Source organism: Salmo salar, unplaced genomic scaffold (genome assembly GCF_905237065.1).
Source record: "Salmo salar unplaced genomic scaffold, Ssal_v3.1, whole genome shotgun sequence".
Taxonomy (NCBI): domain Eukaryota; kingdom Metazoa; phylum Chordata; class Actinopteri; order Salmoniformes; family Salmonidae; genus Salmo; species Salmo salar.
This window is the reverse complement of record NW_025548783.1, coordinates 7814-24663: the sequence shown is the minus strand read 5'-3', so window position 1 is coordinate 24663 and position 16850 is coordinate 7814. Positions and strand designations below refer to the sequence as shown.

The 16850-nt window shown below is 41.8% G+C and overlaps 2 long non-coding RNA genes across 2 annotated transcripts; both read right to left on the bottom strand.

Moving 5' to 3' along the window:
* Positions 1-431: 431 nt before the first annotated feature.
* On the bottom strand, positions 432-12793 carry LOC123733290 (uncharacterized). Its single transcript, XR_006763725.1, has 3 exons — positions 12761-12793; positions 927-945; positions 432-605 (listed from the first exon to the last, which is right to left on the bottom strand). It is a non-coding gene; the product is annotated as an uncharacterized lncRNA (long non-coding RNA).
* Positions 12794-12796: 3 nt separating this feature from the next.
* LOC123733289 (uncharacterized) lies at positions 12797-13735 on the bottom strand. The gene is made up of 3 exons (XR_006763724.1): positions 13594-13735; positions 13233-13339; positions 12797-12939 (listed from the first exon to the last, which is right to left on the bottom strand). It is a non-coding gene; the product is annotated as an uncharacterized lncRNA (long non-coding RNA).
* Between the last annotated feature and the right edge of the window lie 3115 nt (positions 13736-16850).

The following is a 16850-nucleotide window of genomic DNA, read 5'->3' as shown; positions in this document are numbered from 1 at the left end:
TAGGGTTAGACATTAGGGTTAGCAGTGTGGTTAGGGTTAGACATTAGGGTTAGCAGTGTGGTTAGGGTTAGACATTAGGGTTAGCAGTGTGGTTAGGGTTAGACATTAGGGTTAGCAATGTGGTTAGGGTTAGACATTAGGGTTAGCAGTGTGGTTAAGGTTAGGGTTAGACATTAGGGTTAGCAGTGTGGTTAGGGTTAGACATTAGGGTTAGCAGTGTGGTTAAGGTTAGGTTTAAGATTTGATGACTTTGTGGCTGTGCTAGTTAGTGACCACTCTGCAGAGGTGCCTCCAGAACAAACAAAAACATGAACCTGCATTTTAACAGGTGGAGAACTCAGTAGGACAACCAGGACCACAACCAAGTAGCGCAGGAAAAGCAGACCAGAGTCCAGGTCCAGGTCAAGTTAAAATGGGTAACGTTACAGTGTGTCACTCTTGGTCTCCACCAGGTTAATATCTCCAGGGTTGAGCTCAGGGATCCACCTCTCCAACTCCTCGATCCAGGGGTACTTTAGAGAGGAGGGCACCACGATGAGCAGAGGCCACTCCTGTCTGTAGGCGTAGGCCACAGAGATAGCCTGCATTGTCTTCCCTAGACCCATCTGGAGAAGAGGATTAACAATACAATATGGAGGATGAAAACAATGCTGTATGTATATAATCGATGAAAACTCATTTCAAAAACAAAATAAACCGAACACAATCATTGCCTGGCTCAAAAGTAAGCAAACAGCATGTGATGGAGTGTTCATGAAATTCTGAGACACCAACACATTCTACAATGACTGTGTCAAAAATGATTACATGGCTAGGAAGGTTTCTTAAACTTGACAAATGAATTCAGAGGGAGCATAGCATCTATTATTTGAGGAAAATAGATTTGATAGGACGGGGAGTTGGGTTGTGTGTGCTTCACGGCTTACCTCATCTGCGATCATACACCTGAAACAGAGAAGAGAACGGCGGGGGTTGAGAGTGGAGGACATAGAATACTTCATGTGTTCACGCAATATTGCACTAGCAATCAAATCAAAATGGATTGATCACATGCGCCGAATACAACTGGTGTAGACTTTACTGTGTAATGCTTGTTCACGAGCCCTTCCCAAAAACGCAGAGTTTAAAAATAATAATATAAATAAAAAATTGTAACACAAGAGGAATACAATTAAATACACAAGAATGGAGTTATACAGGAAGTACCAGATCAATGTGCAGCTATATACAGGAAATACCAGTACCAGAGCAATGTGCATCTATATACAGGAAGTACCAATACCAGATAAATGTGCAGAGGTACGAGGTAGATATGTACATGAAGGCAGGGTAAAGTGACTAGACATCAGGATAGATAATAATAAGGTATTTGAGGTAGGTATGTACATGAAGGCAGGGTAAAGTGACTAGACATCAGGATAGATAATAATAAGGTATTTGAGGTAGATATGTACATGAAGGCAGGGTAAAGTGACTAGACATCAGGATAGATAATAATAAGGTATTTGAGGTAGATATGTACATGAAGGCAGGGTAAAGTGACTAGACATCAGGATAGATAATAATAAGGTATTTGAGGTAGATATGTACATGAAGGCAGGGTAAAGTGACTAGGCATCAGGATAGATAATAATAAGGTATTTGAGGTAGATATGTACATGAAGGCAGGGTAAAGTGACTAGACATCAGGATAGATAATAATAAGGTATTAGAGGTAGATATGTACATGAAGGCAGGGTAAAGTGACTAGACATCAGGATAGATAATAATAAGAGTAAAATAAAGAACAGAGTAGCAGTAACAATGATGAGTGTAGAAGTGTGTGTTAGTGTATGTAGTGTATATGAATGTGTGTGGGTTTGTGTGGGAGTGTCAGTGTAGTGTGTGAGTGAGTATGTATGTACAGTGTCTTCAGAAAGTATTCACACCCCTTGACTTATTCCACATTTTGTTGTGTTACAGCCTGAATCTCTCTACCCATAATGACAAAGTAAAAACATGTTTTTAGAAAGCTGCTAATTTACTGAAAATTAAATACAGAAATATCTAATTTACATACTGTAAGTATTCACACCCCTTTGCTATGACACTCCCAATTGAGCTCAGGTGCATCCAATTTCCTTTGATCAACGATGAGACGTCACCACAACTTGATTGGAGTCCACCTGCGACCAATTCAATTGTTTGGACATAGAAAGAAACCCACCTGTCTATATAAGGTCCCACAGATGACAGTGCATGTCAGAGCAGGAACTATACCCTGAAGTCCAGGGAACTGTCAGTAGAGCTCCAAGATATAATTGTGATGAGGCATATATCTGGGGAAGGGTATAAAACAATTGTTTCCAAGAGCACAGTGGGTCTCCATCATTGAGAGAAATACAGAACTACCCAGACTCTGTCTACAGTTGGCCATCTGACCAAACTGAACAACTGGGCAAGAAGGACCTTGGAACTACCCAGACTCTGTCTACAGCTGGCCGTCTGACCAAACTGAACAACTGGGCAAGAAGGACCTTGGTCAGAGAGGTGACTAAGAACTCAATGACCACTGACAAAAGTACAGAGTTCCTTGACTGAGATGAGAGAACATGCCAGAAGAACAACTGTGTATCTACAGCATTTCACCAATGTGGGCTTTATGGGAGAGTGGCCAGACGGAAGCCACTCCTGAAAAAAAGGCACTTGACAGCACGACTGGAGTTCGCAAAAAGGCACCTGAGACTCTGAGATCATAAGGCAAAAGATTCTGTGGTCTGATGAGACTGAAATTGAACTTTTCGGCCTGAATGCAAAGCGATATGTCTGGAGAAAACCAGGAACAGTGCATCACCCGTCTAACACAGTCCCAACGTGAAGCATGGTGGTGGCAGCATCATGTTATGCAGCATGCAGGGGTGTGTCCTTAGTCCCCTCCTGTACTCCCTGTTCACCCACGACTGCGTGGCCAAGCATGACTCCAACACCATCATTAAGTTTGCTGACGACACAACAGTGGTAGGCCTGATCAACAACGATGAGACTGCCTATAGGGAGGAGGTCAGAGACCTAACGTTGTTGTCCTGGCACCACACCCTCAATGTGAGCAAAACAAAGGAGCTGATCGTGGACTACAGGAAAAGGAGGGCCAAACAGGCCCACATTAACATCGACTGGGCTGTACTGGAGCGGGTCGAGAGTTAAGTTCCTTGTTGTCCACATCACCAACGAACTAACATGGTCCAAAAACACCAAGGACTTGAAACTCTCGACTAAAGGTTAACACCTTCAGTTGGCGCTTCCTATTGTGATTTTTACACAAACATTCCTTCATCTGATGTTTAGTTTGTTTCCTGTCTTCAAGATGTGGGTTTGTCCTTTTGTTTGCCTCTTCTTGGGAAAATTTAGTTGGCGCTCATGGTGGGTGTCTTTTAGGTCCCAGTTGTTGTTGCTAGTCAACTTCCAGTGGACACCCCCATGAGTGTCTTTCAGAACCCCGCCTAAACCTCACCTGTTTTGGCTGTTGTCAGTGACTCTGTTAGTTCCCTCTTCTGTTTGAGCGACATTCTTGCTGGGGAACGTAACACTAACACAACAAAATGTGGAATAAGTCAAGGGGTATGAATACTTTCTGAAGACACTGTAGTAATATATATATATATATATATATATGAGAGATATTAGTCTAGTGAGAGATATTAGTCTAGTGAGTGTGCAGTAACAATATAGCCTAGACTATGGTCACCATTTCAAACTAAGAATCAAGTTGATATTGCTAAATGTATTATGACATAAGCAATATCAGCACAAATAAGAGATATGATTTCCATTCAGGTCTTTCCATCAGCTGGATACAACAGAGCCACTGCCACTCCAAAAATAATCACACAACAGCTTCCTCCCTTTGCAATTCTAAGTGTAGTACCTCCACAGATCAATGATGACAGTTTTATTACCGTGCTCACAAGGTTATAAGCTGTTAGCCTGTTCCCTCCACCAGCCTTCACAAAACAGGCTTTATCTACACTTCCCTGTTCATAACGGATTCCACCAACACTCTTTCTAGCATTTATTTTTCAGATAGTAGCTACAGCGCATTCGGAAAGTGCATTTGAAAAGTATTCAGACCCCTTCCCTGGGGATAGAAAACCAAAGGGAGGGGGAGGTCGAAAAGGGAGGTCAGAGAGGTGACCAAGAACCCAATGGTCACACTGACAGAGCTCCAGAGTTCTTGTATGGAGATGGGAGAACCTTCCAGAAGGACAACCATCTCTGCAGCACTCCACCAATCAGGCCTTTATGGTAGAGTGGCCAGACGGGCCTTTATGGTAGAGTGGCCAGACGGAAGCCACTCCTCAGTAAAAGGCACATGACAGCCTTCTTGGAATTTGCCAAAAGGCACCTAAAGGACTCTCAGACCATGAGAAACAAGATTCTCTGGTCTGATAAAACCAAGATTGAACTCTTTGGCATGAATGCCAAGTGTCACGTCTGGTGGAAACCTGGCACCATCCCTACGGTGAAGCATGGTGGTGGCAGCATCATGCAGTGGGGAGGTTTTTCTGCGGCAGGAACTGGGAGACTAGTCAGGGTCGAGGGAAAGATGAACAGAGCAAAGTACAGAGAGATCCATGATGAACACCTGCTCCAGAGTGAAGGTTCACCTTCCAACAGGACAACGACCCTAAGCACACAGCCAAGACAACACAGGAGTGGCTTCGGGACAAGTCTCTGAATGCTCGAGTGGCCCAGCCAGAGCCGGTCTTGAACCCGATCGAACATCTCTGGAGACCTGAAAATAGCTATGCAGTGACGCTCCCCATCCAACCTGAAAGAGCTTGAGAGGATCTGCAGAAAAGAATGGTAGAAACTCCCCAAATACAGGTGTGCCAAGCTTGTAGCGTCACACCCAAGAAGACTCAATGTTGTAATCTCTGACAAAGGTGCTTCATTTGCAAACATTTCTAAAAACCTGTTTTTGCTTTGTCATTATGGGGTATTGTGTGTAGATTGATGAGGAGGGAAAAAACTATGTAATCAATTTTAGAAAAAGTCAAGGGGTCTGAATACTTTCAGAATGCACTGTATATTGAAATAGGTTTTAGGCTACTCCTAATTATGATTATCATGGCTGTTCGTGGTGGTTTGGGCTTCTTTAGTAGAATGGACTGATTGTAAGTCTCTTTGGATAAGAGCGTCTGTTAAATTACTAGAATGTAAAATGTAACACAGGTAGGCAACACCAGTCTGCAATGATCATGAGATGTTGTATTCAAAATGTAACCCAGGTAGGCAACACCAGTCTGCAATGATCATGAGATGTTGTATTCAAAATGTAACCCAGGTAGGCAACACCAGTCTGCAATGATCTTGAGATGTTGTATTCAAAATGTAACTCAGGTAGGTAGAGCTAGTCTGCAATGATCATGAGATGTTGTATTCAAAATGTAACCTAGGTAGGTAGAGCTAGTCTGCAATGATCATGAGATGTTGTATTCAAAATGTAACCTAGGTAGGTAGAGCTAGTCTGCAATGATCATGAGATGTTGTATTCAAAATGTAACCCAGGTAGGTAGAGCTAGTCTGCAATGATCATGAGATGTTGTATTCAAAATGTAACCCAGGTAGGTAGAGCTAGTCTGCAATGATCATGAGATGTTTTATTCAAAATGTAACCCAGGTAGGTAGAGCTAGTCTGCAATGATCATGAGATGTTGTATTCAAAATGTAACCCAGGTAGGTAGAGCTAGTCTGCAATGATCATGAGATGTTGTATTCAAAATGTAACCCAGGTAGGTAGAGCTAGTCTGCAATGATCATGAGATGTTGTATTCAAAATGTAACCCAGGTAGGTAGAGCTAGTCTGCAATGATCATGAGATGTTGTATTCAAAATGTAACCCAGGTAGGTAGAGCTAGTCTGCAATGATCATGAGATGTTTTATTCAAAATGTAACCCAGGTAGGTAGAGCTAGTCTGCAATGATCATGAGATGTTTTATTCAAAATGTAACCCAGGTAGGTAGAGCTAGTCTGCAATGATCATGAGATGTTGTATTCAAAATGTAACCCAGGTAGGTAGAGCTAGTCTGCAATGATCATGAGATGTTGTATTCAAAATGTAACCCAGGTAGGTAGAGCTAGTCTGCAATGATCATGAGATGTTGTATTCAAAATGTAACCCAGGTAGGTAGAGCTAGTCTGCAATGATCATGAGATGTTGTATTCAAAATGTAACCCAGGTAGGTAGAGCTAGTCTGCAATGATCATGAGATGTTGTATTCAAAATGTAACCCAGGTAGGTAGAGCTAGTCTGCAATGATCATGAGATGTTGTATTCAAAATGTAACCCAGGTAGGTAGAGCTAGTCTGCAATGATCATGAGATGTTTTATTCAAAATGTAACCCAGGTAGGTAGAGCTAGTCTGCAATGATCATGAGATGTTGTATTCAAAATGTAACCCAGGTAGGTAGAGCTAGTCTGCAATGATCATGAGATGTTGTATTCAAAATGTAACCCAGGTAGGTAGAGCTAGTCTGCAATGATCATGAGATGTTGTATTCAAAATGTAACCCAGGTAGGTAGAGCTAGTCTGCAATGATCATGAGATGTTGTATTCAAAATGTAACCCAGGTAGGTAGAGCTAGTCTGCAATGATCATGAGATGTTGTATTCAAAATGTAACCCAGGTAGGTAGAGCTAGTCTGCAATGATCATGAGATGTTGTATTCAAAATGTAACCCAGGTAGGTAGAGCTAGTCTGCAATGATCATGAGATGTTGTATTCAAAATGTAACCCAGGTAGGTAGAGCTAGTCTGCAATGATCATGAGATGTTGTATTCAAAATGTAACCCAGGTAGGTAGAGCTAGTCTGCAATGATCATGAGATGTTGTATTCAAAATGTAACCCAGGTAGGTAGAGCTAGTCTGCAATGATCATGAGATGTTGTATTCAAAATGTAACCCAGGTAGGTAGAGCTAGTCTGCAATGATCATGAGATGTTGTATTCAAAATGTAACCCAGGTAGGTAGAGCTAGTCTGCAATGATCATGAGATGTTGTATTCAAAATGTAACCCAGGTAGGTAGAGCTAGTCTGCAATGATCATGAGATGTTGTATTCAAAATGTAACCCAGGTAGGTAGAGCTAGTCTGCAATGATCATGAGATGTTGTATTCAAAATGTAACCCAGGTAGGTAGAGCTAGTCTGCAATGATCATGAGATGTTGTATTCAAAATGTAACCCAGGTAGGTAGAGCTAGTCTGCAATGATCATGAGATGTTGTATTCAAAATGTAACCCAGGTAGGTAGAGCTAGTCTGCAATGATCATGAGATGTTGTATTCAAAATGTAACCCAGGTAGGTAGAGCTAGTCTGCAATGATCATGAGATGTTGTATTCAAAATGTAACCCAGGTAGGTAGAGCTAGTCTGCAATGATCATGAGATGTTTTATTCAAAATGTAACCCAGGTAGGTAGAGCTAGTCTGCAATGATCATGAGATGTTGTATTCAAAATGTAACCCAGGTAGGTAGAGCTAGTCTGCAATGATCATGAGATGTTGTATTCAAAATGTAACCCAGGTAGGTAGAGCTAGTCTGCAATGATCATGAGATGTTGTATTCAAAATGTAACCCAGGTAGGTAGAGCTAGTCTGCAATGATCATGAGATGTTGTATTCAAAATGTAACCCAGGTAGGTAGAGCTAGTCTGCAATGATCATGAGATGTTGTATTCAAAATGTAACCCAGGTAGGTAGAGCTAGTCTGCAATGATCATGAGATGTTGTATTCAAAATGTAACCCAGGTAGGTAGAGCTAGTCTGCAATGATCATGAGATGTTGTATTCAAAATGTAACCCAGGTAGGTAGAGCTAGTCTGCAATGATCATGAGATGTTGTATTCAAAATGTAACCCAGGTAGGTAGAGCTAGTCTGCAATGATCATGAGATGTTGTATTCAAAATGTAACCCAGGTAGGTAGAGCTAGTCTGCAATGATCATGAGATGTTGTATTCAAAATGTAACCCAGGTAGGTAGAGCTAGTCTGCAATGATCATGAGATGTTTTATTCAAAATGTAACCCAGGTAGGTAGAGCTAGTCTGCAATGATCATGAGATGTTTTATTCAAAATGTAACCCAGGTAGGTAGAGCTAGTCTGCAATGATCATGAGATGTTGTATTCAAAATGTAACCCAGGTAGGTAGAGCTAGTCTGCAATGATCATGAGATGTTGTATTCAAAATGTAACCCAGGTAGGTAGAGCTAGTCTGCAATGATCATGAGATGTTGTATTCAAAATGTAACCTAGGTAGGTAGAGCTAGTCTGCAATGATCATGAGATGTTGTATTCAAAATGTAACCCAGGTAGGTAGAGCTAGTCTGCAATGATCATGAGATGTTGTATTCAAAATGTAACCCAGGTAGGTAGAGCTAGTCTGCAATGATCATGAGATGTTGTATTCAAAATGTAACCCAGGTAGGTAGAGCTAGTCTGCAATGATCATGAGATGTTTTATTCAAAATGTAACCCAGGTAGGTAGAGCTAGTCTGCAATGATCATGAGATGTTGTATTCAAAAATGTAACCTAGGTAGGTAGAGCTAGTCTGCAATGATCATGAGATGTTGTATTCAAAATGTAACCCAGGTAGGTAGAGCTAGTCTGCAATGATCATGAGATGTTGTATTCAAAATGTAACCCAGGTAGGTAGAGCTAGTCTGCAATGATCATGAGATGTTGTATTCAAAATGTAACCCAGGTAGGTAGAGCTAGTCTGCAATGATCATGAGATGTTGTATTCAAAATGTAACCCAGGTAGGTAGAGCTAGTCTGCAATGATCATGAGATGTTGTATTCAAAATGTAACCCAGGTAGGTAGAGCTAGTCTGCAATGATCATGAGATGTTGTATTCAAAATGTAACCCAGGTAGGTAGAGCTAGTCTGCAATGATCATGAGATGTTGTATTCAAAATGTAACCCAGGTAGGTAGAGCTAGTCTGCAATGATCATGAGATGTTGTATTCAAAATGTAACCCAGGTAGGTAGAGCTAGTCTGCAATGATCATGAGATGTTGTATTCAAAATGTAACCCAGGTAGGTAGAGCTAGTCTGCAATGATCATGAGATGTTGTATTCAAAATGTAACCCAGGTAGGTAGAGCTAGTCTGCAATGATCATGAGATGTTGTATTCAAAATGTAACCCAGGTAGGTAGAGCTAGTCTGCAATGATCATGAGATGTTGTATTCAAAATGTAACCCAGGTAGGTAGAGCTAGTCTGCAATGATCATGAGATGTTGTATTCAAAATGTAACCCAGGTAGGTAGAGCTAGTCTGCAATGATCATGAGATGTTGTATTCAAAAATGTAACCCAGGTAGGTAGAGCTAGTCTGCAATGATCATGAGATGTTGTATTCAAAATGTAACCCAGGTAGGTAGAGCTAGTCTGCAATGATCATGAGATGTTTTATTCAAAATGTAACCCAGGTAGGTAGAGCTAGTCTGCAATGATCATGAGATGTTGTATTCAAAATGTAACCCAGGTAGGTAGAGCTAGTCTGCAATGATCATGAGATGTTGTATTCAAAATGTAACCCAGTTAGTTATAGATAGTCTGCAATGATCATGAGATGTTGTATTCAAAAATGTAACCCAGGTAGGTAGAGCTAGTCTGCAATGATCATGAGATGTTTTATTCAAAATGTAACCCAGGTAGGTAGAGCTAGTCTGCAATGATCATGAGATGTTGTATTCAAAATGTAACCCAGGTAGGTAGAGCTAGTCTGCAATGATCATGAGATGTTGTATTCAAAATGTAACCCAGGTAGGTAGAGCTAGTCTGCCCATGAGAAAAGCAGTTGTGATCCCCCTCCCTCCGCTTCAGTTGAACAGCACTTCCACTGGTGTTTCTTCTAATTGCCAGCCCACTCTGCTCAACCAGCATAATGCATACACACACAATGGGAGTAGAGAGATGGAGAGAGGGAGGGAGAAATGGAGAGAGAGATAGAGAAAACAGAGGGAGAAAGACAGCGAGAGAGGCTCCTTTCAGCCAGGTACTTTCCATTTCTCCACGCATTAATCATTCTTCTTTCAATAACCTGGGTGCATCCCAAAATGCACCCTGATCCCTATATAGTGCACTACTTTTTAGCCCAGGCTGTTGTCAAAAGTAATGCACTATACAGGGAATAGGACGCCGTTCAGCCAGACAGCTGGTTTCATGGAGGATGCTCTGACTGCCACCGTTGCTTGACAACAGCACGTTGAACAACTTTTTAATGTTATCTGTGAAACCCACCAGCACCACGATGTCTGTAAAGGTAGCTCTTCCTCCCAGGATGGAGGCGGGGTCTTTGACCTTCCACACAATCATTTAAGTCTTTTGTCTTGTCTTCAATGAATGGAGCATCGACTAGACTACTTACACTGAGCCTCATACATTACCATACATTCATTTTATTCATGCTTTCTTATCAACGGGCAGGTAGGCTATTTAAGTACTGGGATTATCTTTCTGGGACCTCTTTCAATATCAACAATCTTATGTTATTTTTAGTATTACACAGTTATTGATTACTGTATTGTCGGGTTTAGAGTTAGCAAAAAAAAGGCATTTCACTGTACTTGTGCACGTGAAAACAATAAAACTTCAAAACTTTTTTTTAAATGGGAACACACCTCACTAATCCTATGAGATCTACAAGCTCTAGGATCATTAAGCTAAGTCATTCATTAGGCCTATGTCAGCATGCAAATAAAGTTATTTTACATACTTGTCACATTTTCCTCATCAGTGCATCGTGATGAATCAGCATTTTGTAATTAATTCAATAATAAGCCTTTATAATTGATGTAGAGCTGTTTCTGCTTAGTCTGGCTCAGCAAAGCAAATGCCTGGCTGACAATGACACCCCCATCTCAAATTAAACACTGTTTATATCATACAATAAGGAGGGGGGTAGTTTAAACTTATTTTAAGTCATATCTTTAAATCTATTGGCTAAGGATGTGACAAATCACACATGATATCCAAACTGAGAATATCATCGGGGACCAGTTGTGTGTTTGGGGACCTGTGTTGGGCTCCGGGGATTTGATGCACACATCAACATCGGCTGTGGTATTGAATTTCACAGTAATTTTGAAGCTCAGGCAAGAGAAGCAACAACACAGTCTATCTGTCTATTGATCTGTTGTAACACCAGCGTCGGGCGTGGCAACCCTTACAAGTGGCCCCGCAGACACTTACAATAACGCTTTAGTTAGATGGCATGTGATGTACTTCGCACAACCTCATTCAAATAGAATTTTTAAGCCAAGTGACATTATGCCCGAGTGGAATGCAATGTAACTGACATTATGCCTGAGTGGAATGCAATGTAACTGACATTATGCCCGAGTGGAATGCAATGTAACTGACATTATGCCCGAGTGGAATGCAATGTAACTGACATTATGCCCGAGTGGAATGCAATGTAACTGACATTATGCCTGGAGTGGAATGCAATGTAACTGACATTATGCCCGAGTGGAATGCAATGTAACTGACATTATGCCTGAGTGGAATGCAATGTAACTGACATTATGCCCGAGTGGAATGCAATGTAACTGACATTATGCCCGAGTGGAATGCAATGTAACTGACATTATGCCTGAGTGGAATGCAATGTAACTGACATTATGCCTGAGTGGAATGCAATGTAACTGACATTATGCCCGAGTGGAATGCAATGTAACTGACATTATGCCCAAGTGGAATGCAATGTAACTGACATTATGCCTGAGTGGAATGCAATGTAACTGACACTACATTATCCTGAGAAGATTAGTATCAGGCTCCCAGATTAGTGGCAGGCTCCCAGATTAGTGGCAGGCTCCCAGATTAGTGTCAGGCTCCCAGATTAGTGTCAGGCTCCCAGATTAGTGTCAGGCTCCCAGATTAGTATTAGGCTCCCAGCCTTTCTAAATTGCATTACAAATAAATAAATTGGCATCAACTTAATTCCAAACCAGGCTACATATTGATGCGAGGTGGGCAATCAAACAACCTGATTCTCTATTAGAAGTGTCTGTATAATTTATAACTATTAGCTAGAGTTCTTCAATACAAACATGTCAACCTCTGTCCACGGAGGGTGTCCTAAAAGACAAACCAAACTTGGCAGTCAATGTGTGTGTTGCTCTGATCTGCCTCAGCCTCTGGTCCCACTACTACAACAACTCCAACACAGCACCTGGCCCTGCTCTCCTGATTGCTAACAGCTTGCATCACTAGTCTCCATGGAGAAACCGTACACAGAGCCCTACAAAGCCAAGATAGTGTTTACTGTCACATTGATACCTCCAACATATTGACTGGATGACTAATCCTCACAGTACAGCACTTCTACTGTCCCTGTATTGATCTACTGCTCAGGCTGACTACTCTGACCTGACTGTCCCCTGGGATTCTTACATCCACTGACTGACTGGCTGGCTGGCTGGGACGGACAGACGGACGAGTAGTCTGGCTCTGGCTGGCTTTTTCTTCTGCTGCTCACATTGTGTGAGGCTGAGGTGATTCAGGCTACAGGCTTAATACAAATGTTAAGTATTTTTTTGCTTTTAAAGTAAAAATGACTTAGTGAATAAAGTGAGCACAAACTGTGCTTCTGCTTACTGTTTGGGGCCTTGGCCGGGTTACTGTAAAGTACATTGTGACAAAGCTGTTGATGTAAAAAGGGCTTTAGAAATCAATTCATTTGATTGATAACCAGTTCACTAACAACCACCTACCTTCCATTCTTTGATAGGGCGAATTTGACCCCCCCTCCTTTTGGAATGGCATCAGTCTCTGTTGTAGCTTGTCTGGGAGGACTGACAACTGACTGTCCCATCTCCTGTCAACATGGGAGTTCTGGGGATCACAATCCCTATCCTGGACCTCACTCATGGCCGTCTTGACTTTTAGATGCCTTTGCAGAGAATGAAAAGAGAAAGCGAAAAAACAACAGTAAGAAGAAAAACAACCCTGGCTGACAATTAATAATCTGGCCTGGCTTTGGCATTTTGCAAAAATGGAGGCACTACTCAAATTTGCCTCCATGGGGGTTCGATTCCCACGGGGGCCAGTATGAAAATGTATGCACTCACTAATGTCAGATGGATAAGAGCGTCTGCTAAATGACTAAAATGCCTTCAGTGTTGTTTTACAGCTTGGTGATGCACCATGTCTCAGCTCAACTGTCATCTCAAGGCATGTATTTACCTGCGACAATATGAGGAACATGCTGCTGAACTGCCACGAGACGACCGCTCCTCTGCTCACATTGGTATGGTGCTAAGAGACTGTTGGGTTACCCAGTGCAAGGATATCTGTTCAGGTAAGACAAAGAACGAGAAGACTATTGATGCTAGGAAGAATAGGGATACAGGAGGATGGTTACAAAGGTACTCTGACAAATACGGTTACATTAACTTCCACGGTAACGTTAGCTCATTTTGCACAGCAAATACTCTCCACGTTTTTAGCTACAGCTCAACTAAATTCAAACCATGTACAAGAGATTATACATGCTAAGGCTTGCACTTGTTAGTTTGAAAAAAATCATTAGTAAGAGGATACAGACCACCAGTGCAGAAATGTTTTGAGACAGATTTACATGTGCAGAAGTTTCGCGGGAAACTTTGACAGTAGCTACGTAGTTTGCGTAGCGAATTCCATAGGAGTTGCGTTCAAGATAAGAAGCCTGCAACTTTCTAGAATCTTGAATAAAAAGCAGTTTTTATTTTTTCCAACGATACTTTTCTAAGTGATTTCAAATGCATATCGACTTTTCTATCAGACTCAAAAGCATGCTCAATTACATCTAATTTTAGTAGTACATGACCCCTACAGTAGAACGATCACTGGACGCTCATTCGGATTTGCTGGGCAAACTGTCAGTCCCAATGCTTCCTGCTGTACTCTCCAATGTCCCGGATTTTCTGTTTCGTCTTGTGCCGAATGTTAGCCTCAGTCTGTTGTCGCTACACACTGATCTTTTCCGTGGGCACACGCCGCTACAGCTGTTTTTATACATCATTCTGTTTTGTCAACGTTTCTGGTAAGACAACATGTGTTTGTTTCTTCGCACACGTTCTTTGTGGGGGATTAACGGTGAATTTGTGTAGTTAGGTTATCAAATTACAATCTTAGTGGCAAATTTAGCTAGCTTAGTTAGCTAACTAGCTAAGGTCGGAATAATTTGTCGAGCCGAAGGGCTACCTTAGCTAACTAGCTTGTTGGCTACCTAGCTAAACTCAAAGGAATTCAAAGTTCAACTTGGCACAGGTAAGAGTTGCGTTTAGATTGCTTGATTTGAATACAAACAAGTCATTGGTAACGAGCTAGTTAGCTAAAATAGTTCTCATTTATCGTGGTTAGCTAACGTACCTAGCGTCCCCCGAAGCGCCGCAAACAAGGCCTGCTCGTTTGCATAATCAATAACTAGCTAGCTTTACAAACTCGCTGTTGGCTGGTCAACAATAGTAACTAGCTAGTTAGCTATGTATTTTAGGCATGCAGGGAGGATACCTCTGTACAAACTAAATATATATGTTTGAAATAACACTGTTCTAGTTGGTAGAACTAAGGAACACTAACGTTATATCCTGCAGTTCGTGCCTTTTGAAGTAACTTTGTTTTCGCGTTAGCTGTCCACAAAGGGCAATGGTTCACAGCCTGTATATGTCAATGTGAGAATAAATAACATGCTAAGATGGTGGAGAGACCGTTTCTCCCCAGTCCGAGGTACCTGTTGAGAACATCCACAAGAGGTGTCCTTCCACCGCAGTTCTCTCACCCGTTCACAATACACAAACAAAACACCTTCACATAGTCCTCGAGCTCTGGTGCAGTTCATAATTGGAGCATGGGCAACATCTTATTTCAAGGCATGTCATGACCATGACGCTAAAGCCCCACTAACTATTTGGGCTAATTGTGTTTGACATATTCTGCATGACACTTCTCTTCATGTATCATGTTCAGCTGTCCTCATATCGCTTGCTATTCCTCTTGTCAGAGGGATGGAGTGCTGAAAGAACGGTCACTGACAGGGCTTGTTTTCAGGCTTTCATTCTAAAGTAGGGAATGTATTAATGTTCAATCACTATCATGCCACCAATAACGTGTAATTTGATTGCCAATTTGCTGGGATCTCTCTATGCAGGCACACCTGGGCTCCCGAGTGGTGCAGCGGTCTAAGGCGCTGCATCTCAGTGCTAGAGCCGTCACTACAGACACCCTGGGTCGAATCCAGGCTGTATCACAACCGGCCGTGATTGGGAGTCCCATAGGGCGGTGGACAGTTGGCCCTGCTTCGTCCGGGTTTTGCCGGTGTAGGCCGTCATTGTTAAAAAAATAATTTATTCTTAGCTGACTTGCCTAGTTAAATAAAGGTAAAAACATAAAAATACCTACAGTAATTATGGTGCCTACCATTGGCTTGGCTGGTGTGATGAAGTGTTTTATTCTACTAAAGTAAATGGGTGACATGTTGTCAGCTCAGTCTTTCCTACCGCTTCTATAATGAGGATGCAGAGTCTACTACATGAGTGTTTCCCTGCTGCCTGTTCAACCCAAGGGAGGCTCATTAGGATAGTGTTATGCTGTTGCCGTAAATGGAGAACTATAGCCTAACTAAGCACATCCGTCACTTCTCACAGCAAATTAAAACGCAAGGCCTAATAGGCTAATGTATGAAGCGTTGCCGAGACACCGCAGTTTTGTTGAAATAGTGGTCCCTTTTTTGTCTGGCTTTGACGTTCGTTAATCAAAGAGGAAATGCTCCAGTTAGCTAATAGCTAGATGCAGAACCCCACTGTGGGTTTGTTTGATGAGTAGTTATATTGTTCTGTAAACATTAGGGCTATAGCTTGGTTTGAGAGTGACTTATTCTAGGCTACAGTTTTATAACTTTCACTGCCGTATTTTATTTTAATGTCTATTTATAAAGTCAAGGAGGCACACTTCTTGCCTGAGCTATGAACTATCTATCCTGGTTGTCTAGTGCTGCCATTCATTCTGAGACAATGCGCAACGATTCGGCTTTCATAGCTGGAGGCTCTGCCGTTAGGAGTGCAGTGACACAACTCTTGATTTATGTCCAAATTAGGGGTGTAAATTCAGAATATTGAATAGCCTGATGCTGTGTTAATTACTCAGGTGTGTGTGCTCGCGCGCAAGCGTGCGTCTGTGTGTGGTGGTGGTGGGGGATCATGCATGAAATTGTACGCTAAATGCTTTATGTTCTTATCCAACTTCCTCCTCATGGTATTGTCAGACGTCAGTAACGTAGGTAGGCCCATCCTGTTTCACATCTTGACACAGTGAACATTGCAACGTGGTTGATTCCTTGTTGTTTATTGATTGGGTGCATAACAGGAGACTACTGGCAGTTTGCTAGGCTGTTGGGTTTATGAGATTCAGTGGCCGTGTTGGTGGCGTAGCTACTGTAGTTGGTGAACTTGTAACTGTAGTGACATGTGATCAGATCAGTTGTCACCAGCGTCTCTTGCTAAGGGACAGGGAGAGCTTTCCTCCTCCTACTCTGACAGCATCTAATATTTACTTCCGTTTTTAAGGGATTGGAACAAATAACACATGATGTCCCCTATAACTGCGTTTTTATATTCGCTCTGAACATCTCCATTAATTAGTAGCACTCTAATAACATATTACAATTGACTTGAGCATATTTTCTGTGGTTAGTTGTAGAGCTGGGCGGTACACCGTATTTTACCATATACTGGTATTGATGCATGGACCGGTTTGGGTTTTTACTTTACCTTCTATAGCGGTATTTGAATGTTTGGTTTGTTAAATGTGATACACCGTGTGTAA